Raw genomic sequence first — 9030 nt, forward strand, 5'->3', positions numbered from 1 at the left:
GAAGATCATTCATGCTGATGCAAAGGCAAGTGTTTTTTGTTTTTTTTTTCTGAGAGAACAAGATTTTGCTGTGTTCTCTGGCCATGTCATGTGTCATTCTTGATTCTAGCTGGTCGTGGAGTTTGTAATTCATCAAAAGGGCAGGAGTGGGGTTGGAAAACACCTGGCCTAGGGGGGTGCCAGGCTTGGTACAGTTTCTTCCCACTGCTGGGGAAAGAGCTCAAAGCATATGTTTGTTTGATAGCAATCAGTGTTTAATCATCATATGAAAAGACCTAGGGACAACAAAGACCACCAAAGTGCCAAAATCTATCTTCTACTACTTAAAAAAATGTAAACAATGTAGGGGTTATAATGTAAGGTTTTTATAATGCTAAGAAATAAGCTTATTTTTAGTTGTGGATTTTCATTACTACCTCTTTGCTGTATAAATATATCTCAGTTTTCTAATACTTCAATTTCCTGAGAATCTGTATGTATGTTTTTGTAAATAAAAGAATTTACCATATGCTAGGGGAAGGACCTGGCTTTTAAAGAAATTGTATAAAGACCTTTGTTACTGGATTTGTTAAACAGTGAATCGATTTGAAACTTCTTTAAACATTTTATAGCCTTTTCTGGTCCCCTTGACTGAGGTGTTGTTTTTTTTTGTTTTGTTTTGTTTTTTCTTTTCTTTTTTCTCTCTTTTTTTTTTTTTTTTAGTAAACATATTCTTATTTAGTGAGATCTGTGTTCAAGGAAGCGTGTATGCTCATTTGTTAAATTTACAATTGCAAAGATTTGTATGTCTCCTATGTTTTCCTTTCATGCCAAAGAAACACTTTTTTAAAAGCCAGCAGGTTGCACGAGTGGACAAAACTTTTTTGCCCCTTAAACAGGCATTCTTAAGTTTTATTTCCTGGGATTTAGATATTTTCCAGAAGAAAGTCTCTTCAGTTTTTTTAGTTAAAGCTAGTGGTAATCGTCTGTGAAAATACATGTTTTTAGGAATGCCTTACTTCCATTAAGGAAGTAATGACGGTTTTAAGGAACTGTGCTGCATTCAATGCACACTTGCGTGAACCTTTTTAAAGCCAACATGAGCTATAATCGCTTAATTTTATGTGTGTATGTGAACTTCTCAGGAGTCCATGGCCTAACGTGTAGGGGATCGACCGCCGTCACCTTTAGGGCCAGATTTGCCATGATTGCATGCGGCTGTTGATCGTTTTAAGGGGGCTCAACCTGCTGCCTTTAAACTTTGCTGTCTCCCTCCCTCCACCTGTGGCTGTAAACAGTGACTCTGCACAGTCAGCTGGCAGGATACTTGATTCTATTGTGAATGCAAATAAAATTTGTGAAGTCCATCAAGTATTAACTAGGTAAATGTAAACTGATTTCAACCTTGTCTTTGGCCAAGTCTACTTGATAGCTTATGATAATTTGGAAATGAAGTACATCAATATGAATGTGAACATTGTGTTTGAGTTATTGTGGGAATAATTATTCATATTTGGAACTGATAACATTTAAAGTGTTTACTTCCATCCTCCTGGGGCAAGTTTCTTAACTTCTCTGAGCCTTTAGTGATTACTACCTGAAAAGCATATTCTGAAGAATAAATGAGATAATTTATGTAAATTAACTTAACAATTCCTGGTAGCTTAGTGCACAGTAAAGAATAAATGATAATTTATTATTGGTATTTAATATTGGTATATCTATTGTTAATATGCATACCAAATTAGTATATAGTAATTTTGTATTTTGGCATTGGGTTTTGTAGTATCATTTAAACAGTGAAAGTCATCTAAATATTATATTAGATCTTATGAGAGTAGCCCAAACTGTAGCAAGTGAAGAAAAAAAACTTTTTGCCTTTTTAGTGTAGAGAATATTAAACTAGGTAGAAGAATATAACTAGGTCCAACGCCCATGGCCAGTCTGGCCCTATCCATTCCCTACCATCTCTTCTCACATTTTTTTCAAAACAAATCCCAGAGATTATATCTTACCTATAAATATTTCAGTACTTAAATAGTAAGGTCTCATTTTAAATGAAGCCACAATACCATTACACACAGTAATCCTTATTATCGTATAACCAGTATTAATTTTCCAATTTCTAGGAAATTGTTTTTAATAGCAGTATTGAGATGTGTAAAAAGTCGAGGGTAAATACAATGACTACAGAGGAGGCTACTTTTGCAAAGAGCATGAAAGATTTCTGTTACGAGGACAATAGACCCCCAAGGAGGTAAATTTGGAGGTACGGACAAATGATTAAGGGGGAAAAGAGTGGGAAAGTAAGGTTGAAAGCAGGGGCTGTGTCTTGCATCCCCACTACCTAGCGTTTTCCTCTGGGTATAGTAAGATGCAGATGTTTATTGGGGGAAAGATGGAATTGATAAATCTGGTGAAACTGCCAACAGTGACAAAGGAATGACTCTTAGAAGAAGGGTTTGGTTGGGCTTTTGAAACTTAAACCGTGGCAGAAAAGACACTTGGGTGAGCAGGGGAAAAAATGGGTGGTAAAGTAGGCAGAAAATTTTAATGGAGATGGTTCAGCAAGTGAATTCAGGGTGTTTGTTTTCTTTCAGAAGAAGATGAGGTGGGGAAAAGATAAGGATCACCTTATAATCAAACAGCCCAAAACTGTGGTCAAAGGGATCAGTAGAGAAATAATTCAGGGTGAATCTGTCACAGCCATTATCAGAATTTATAAGGAAGTCATAAACTACATGGCTAGAGTTGCCAGAAATGCATCATCGGGAGACTTTTGCTTTTTTGTACTGTAGTTTACACTAAATGCATATAGAGTGTGAATTACATACACAGTTGTGACGCTCATCTCAAACCAGTGAGTCCAATTTTCTTTTTGTTTAAAGAGCATCTGACTGGAGACACAGAAGAACACCTGGATGTGTTTGCACAACCTACTGAGGAGAGGATCTGTGTTCTGGCCTCATACAGGATACTTGGAGCTGCCGGGGTGTGACCCCCTCAGCTCGAGGTGGAGAGACCTATGATTAATGTTCTTTTCTCCAGTGCTGGGAGGGCGGTAGAGTAATAGCAGTAGTAAGTCGGATATCGGCAAGGCTGCCTTCTTGCAGTTTTCAAAGCAGTTTCACCAACTTTTACTCAATCTTTCAAAAGGTCTTTTGAGATGGAAAGATGAAACTGATACTCGAAGTGCTTAAATGACACCTGTGTCCGAGGTCACACAGCAGTGGTGAGACCCGAACCCAGGCCTCCTGAGTCTCCTCTATCTTGTTTTCTTGCCACCACACTCAGTGTTTGATGAAACCCAAAGACGACAGAGTCCAGTATGTTTAATTCTGGTGGATAAAGTTAAAACTTTAATGAATTCTACTAAATTATTTAAATTCATTTGTTGGATTCAGCATAAGCTTTCGATGCTCTCTTAAACTGTTTAATAGGTCCAATTTGTAAAATCCATCGAAGGATTTAGGATCAAGTGATTCTTAATATCTAATTGGTTTCTAATAATTAGGTGTATCGTATCCTTCAAGAGGACTGAAATTGGTTTCTTTTTTAAAACAAATCTTCCTTATGCATTGTCTCATTCTGTGAAGGTTGAAATGAATACTCATATTTAATTTTAAATTTTCCAAATGTGCTTTAGCCTGTGACTCTCTTGCCATATTTCCAGTAAATTTTTACTTGTCAAATTTCAAATAAGCCCATGGAAATACTTTTTCTTAAAGGAAAGAATGAAGTTCATAGAAAAACTACCTTGATTATTAACCAAGTTGGAAGTCTAAATAAAGTATGTAAAAATAGTTAAAAACATCGTGCAAAATCAGGGTCCTGCTAATATTCTCTTTATAGTGCTAAGCCTATGTTAATGCAAACATTAGGAAATTATTTTTGTATATATATGTATGTGTGTGTATGTATCTGTGTGTATGTGTATGTATGTGTGAACATATTTTTTAAATAGACCCTTTTCCTGGTGCTAAAAACTTGCTTGAATTAGAGTTATCAACTGCTGGCTATCCAATGTGAAGTGACTGGGTTTGCCTAAAAAGCTGCCTTCAAACACAGTAGGACCGCTAATTCGGCAAATCGGTGCCACTTGATAACACGGGGCAGGTCAGGGATAGCAAGCATAGGGTGAAAGAAGAACTTTGTCATCTCCCTACTCATAAAAATGGGGTTATCAATATTTGCCTTTCAGGTTGGTGCTGTGGGTTCCACTGGAGTGTAACTCCCGGACAGTAGGGAATTTGTTCATGGCTGTATGTTTTCACTGCCTAGAACAGTGCCTGGAACATATGAGGCATAAACTAGTTTGTTACATAAATGTATTAATGGATGCAGATCGCTCTTTATGGTACACAACAGAAAGTTTTCAGACTTAAAATCATCAGAGGTATCAAAGGTGTTAACTGGCTTGACAATCAGTCTTTATGTATTTGCTTCCCTCCCTTTCTCTCCCCTTCCTACATTCTTCAAGGGAAGTATACATCCTCTCCTGACGTTCTTTACCTCTACAGCATAAGGTCATGAGAGCTTGTGTTCTGCCAGGAGGCAATAGCTCTCTTCCGTTATCTATTAATTACCAAGGACCTGCGCTGAGCCAGGCATCATGCTAGGCACTGAGATGACAGAGTCCATTGAATGGCTCCTGAGAGGTTCCCAGGCCAACCTGCTCTGTGTGACACGCAGAGGTGATCACCAAGTTATTATGATTGCAGAGATGCTGACAAGGCAACAACTCTGGAGAATCAGTGAGATCCCAGGTATTTTTCTTTCTGGATTATTTTCCTGCACTTTTTAAAAGTGTGTGAATATAAAGTATAAAGAAACCTATTGTGAATATAAAGATTTTTTTTATCATGTCAGACATTCAAATCCTCAGACACATAAATCCAAATACAATTAACCCTGAATCATAAATTAGACCTAAGAATTTGAACAAGAAAGTTTTATGGAAATTGAGATATCTGATTTATATATTTTATCCCGAATGAACTAACTTTTCACAAACCTAATGCAGTTGGACACTTATTTATTTTAAAGTTATTCATACATAACCAGTTATGAGGAATAACTTCAGTGCTTTTATAACTAACAGTGCTTATTAAAAACTTACAGTGTGCATGTTCAAGTTTGTCTAATGTGTAACCTAAATTTTCCCATTCCTTGGCCACCTGATATTGCTGCTTCTGTCTCCCCCACCCAAAGAACCTTGTCAAATCAGTTCTCTACTCCAGTTGCTGGTGAAGCCAAGAACAGGAACATACATACCTTTCTAGCAAGCAGCCTACTGACAGCAAGGAGAATCAAGGCCAAAAAACAGGGTCATTTTTATATATAGAAAAATAGATGGAAGCAAAAGGGACCCAGTCAGCTCGGGCCAACAGTCCGGTTACCTATATAGGCAGAAGAAGGGGAGAGAATAGTAGTAGAGATTTTGTGGATTCAAGTAGAGTGTTCTGAGTCTTAATACAGAATGATTTTACAAAAAGACATTTAAAAATATTGTAAGGATATAATTTTTGTCCAAATGAATGTCAGCAAAAATCATTACATCTACTTTGAAAGGTAGGCAGCCTTTTTGCTTCGTTTGCCTTAACCAGGGAAAAATATGATTGACTTCTCTGTGTGTGTGTGTCAACCATATTTTCTTTTCTTTTCTTTTTTAAGATTTTATTTATTTGACAGAGAGACAGCCCATACGTAGGGGGAGTGGGAGAGGGAGTAGCAGGCTCCCCGCCGAGCAGAGAGCCTCATTCCAGCTGGATCCCACACCTTGAGATCTTGACCTGAGCCGAAGGCAGAGGCTTAATGGACTGAGTCACCCAGGCACCCCGTCAACCATATTTTTGACTTGGTTGGGAAGTACTGAATTCTCTGAATGGTCCATAACTATTGTGTGAGCCTAACTTTTTTTTTTTTAAACCTTAGGGATTTGATTGAATTAACTACTAGCTTATGTATTTCGATACATAGGTAGAGGGATACCTGGGAAGTAATTTTAATCCTTTCGGTCCCACGTCTGAACATGGAAAATGAATCCACATTGGGCAGACAGTGGAAAACCATGCAGCACAAACACGGAAGGAGCTGTGGGTTGTTGCCGGCATTAGAAGAGATGTTTCAATTCCCAACTGGAACACATCATTTAGTCATCTGACTTTTACTGATCAGGTACTATGTGCCAGACATTGAGCCTGGCCCTGTAGAAGAAAACCTCCATTCTTTTCACATCAAACCATCTGTGAGGTCCAAGGCGGCAGAAGTCCAGGGAAGGGAAGATGAAGTGCTAATGGAAGGCCTGGGGGTCCTGCAGTTTCTTGTATTCTCCAAGCAGACAGTCCCTATATTCTAATGGAAAGCTCGGGAACACTTCAATAAAGGTTGGGATGTGTGGTGAGTCAGAGCTCTGCAAGACAAATTTTGAAAGATTAATTAGGAAACAAGGGAGAAGTCCTCTTCCCTGTAAGCAGTTTCAGACTGGGCGTTACAAGTAGTGCAATTTGGCTGGATCTGTGCAGCAGTTTAATTTCCTCTTTTCAGGTCGTAACCAGCGTGATGGAGCCTCTCTCTGTCCCTCCTCTTCAAGGCAAAATTCCAGAAGGCACCTGCGAGTACCTTGTGTGTGTGGTCCACCTCCAGCAGCGAAGACCTTCAGCTGCCCGCCCCCTTCCAGAAGCGTCTCGGCCACAGAGCGCTGCTGGGCCCCATGGTAGGCGTCGTCCTAGAGCTGCGCGACTCCGAAGGCTGAGGCTTGTGGCCAGTNNNGGCCCAGCGGCCCTGCCCCGGGCCCCGGCGCCGAGGGGGGGCACGCCGGCTGCCCTCTGAGCTCAAGCCGGCTTGCTCCGGGTCCCTGCAGACGAGCGCCCCGAGGGCTGGTCTACAGGGCACATCTGCTTCCCTAGGAACCCCGCTGGCAACGCTGCTCCGCGTGTCCGGAGGGCTCGGAGGCTGGTGTAGCCACCGAGGCCCTTTCCGAAAACAGCGTCCGGACTAACCATCTTTGTGTTTCTGCCCATCACGGACGACGGGCTATTGGAGGCCTGGGGCAGGAAACCCAGAGCCGCCTCCAGGGCTGTGGTTTAAGGGAAGGATCGTGGAAAGGCTCAGCCTGATCCGAATGAAGTCAGGGTGAAAAGCCCTGCTGGGAGTCAGAGAGCTTTGGATTCAAATCATGACTGTGTTTGAATTTGGATGAGTTATTTAGATACTTGAAGCCTCCATTTTCTCATCTGGAAAATAGAAATAATTAAAGTGCATATATTTGTGGTGATGATTGAATGTTAGCAACAGCGGTGACGTGGTAGACTCAAATGTATCAGCACCCTCGTTTAATGCTGAAGTATTCAGAGCCTGTTTCACGCAAGGCAGTCCCAGGACACAGCATCAACTTGTCCAGCTCTCCGGGGTGTGAGGATATAAGGGTAGAACCCATAAGACCACACAAGTGGTGGCTGCCACCTGGGCTGAAGAACCCATCCTCTGATCCTTTTGGACCTTTGGGACAAATGGGACCAAAGTCAGGCCACCAAGGCCTGGATGATAGTGTTCTACAGCCAGAGGAGTCCTGTGTGTGGGAACTACCGAAAGACAAATACTGCACGGTCTCACTTATACAAGGCAACTAACAGAGTGAAGCCCGGAGAAGCAGTGTGTAGAATGACGGGTGCCAGAAGCTGGGGCGGAGGATGGGGAACGGGAAGAGGTTGGTCAAGGGGTATAAAGCTTCACTTCTGCTGGATGAATGAGTTCCAAAGATCTAACATACTGCAAAATGTTTACAGCTAACAATACTGTATTGTATACTTGAAACTTGCTAAGAAAATAGATCTTAAGTGTTCTCACCATACACACACAAAAGGGAAAAAGGAAATACTAACTCTATGAGGTGATGGATATGTTATTTATCTTGATTGTAGTGATCATTTTGCAATGATATGTATATCAAAACACCCAACGGTACACCTTAAATATATACAGTTTTCATTTGTCAGTCATACCTCAATAAAGCTGTGGTGGGAGAGAGGGAGAGAGAGAGAGAGTCCGAGCTCTGCTTTCCATATCCCAGTCCTCGCTCTCCTTGTCTCCCAGCTGAGGATGGAGAGATCCAGACTTGACGAGTATGCATTCTTGGGCAGGAGCAATTTCTTTCTTTCTTTTTTCTTTTTTTATTAAAGATTGTATTTATTTTTTTGGCAGAGAGAGAGAGAGGCAGCCAGCGAGAGAGGGGACACCAGCAGGGGGAGTGGGAGAGGAAGAAGCAGGCTCCCAGCGCAGGAGCCCAATGTGGAGCTGGATTCCAGGACCTTGGGATCACGCCCTGAGCCGAAGGCAGACGCTTAACGACTGAGCCACCCAGGTGCCCCAGGCAGGAGCAATTTCTAACAGACTTCGTGCTTCCACTATACTTCCCTCCAATCTGCTACGGTACTGTGGTGGTGATCTAGGTAAGATGAAATAATTGCAAAAGAAGTGGGGATAGGAAGCAATAAATTTCATCTAGAATAACTACAAATAATATATATCACATCCATAGCTATTTGCGACTTATTCCTGACAGTAGTTAACACATATATCTTTGCAAAAGGTGTTCTTTTTCATAGAGTTAATGGCATCCCTATAATGATGTTCCTTGAGCTTACGTGAGTGATTCTGATAGCCTTCCTTGAACGGAAGAGAAATGAGTCGGGTTCCTCCAGGAGACATGGAAGGAGGTGTGTCACACTTTCAATATCATCCATTGTGTATGGGAGCAGGAAAAAAGGTTTGAGAGCCGCTAGGACTGAACTAGGAGTTGGGGATCATGATTTTCTTCCAGTTTGGTCCCAGCTCTTGGATGCTCCCGTTTTATCTTAGTAAATACTGTCCAGGAGTAGCTATCTGACATATGTGACACTCAGCTGGGGAAGAAAGGATGTTGAGTCAGGAGTCTCTAATTAAGAATATAGAGGAAAATGAATTAAAAATGGCAATAAGTATTTTTTAGTATCTTTTATTAACAACCTCTTCCGTCTGCCTTTTAACCAAAGTCAACTAAAGATAGCTAAA

The 9030-nt window shown here is 40.9% G+C and overlaps 1 long non-coding RNA gene across 1 annotated transcript; it reads left to right on the forward strand.

Annotated features, from left to right (window-relative positions):
* Positions 1-5427: 5427 nt before the first annotated feature.
* Positions 5428-8235, forward strand: LOC103673283. The gene is made up of 3 exons (XR_571363.2): positions 5428-6156; positions 6526-6694; positions 8182-8235. It is a non-coding gene; the product is annotated as an uncharacterized LOC103673283 (long non-coding RNA).
* The last annotated feature ends 795 nt before the right edge of the window (positions 8236-9030 follow it).

This window comes from Ursus maritimus, unplaced genomic scaffold (genome assembly GCF_017311325.1).
Source record: "Ursus maritimus isolate PB19 unplaced genomic scaffold, ASM1731132v1 scaffold_25, whole genome shotgun sequence".
Taxonomy (NCBI): Eukaryota; Metazoa; Chordata; class Mammalia; order Carnivora; family Ursidae; genus Ursus; species Ursus maritimus.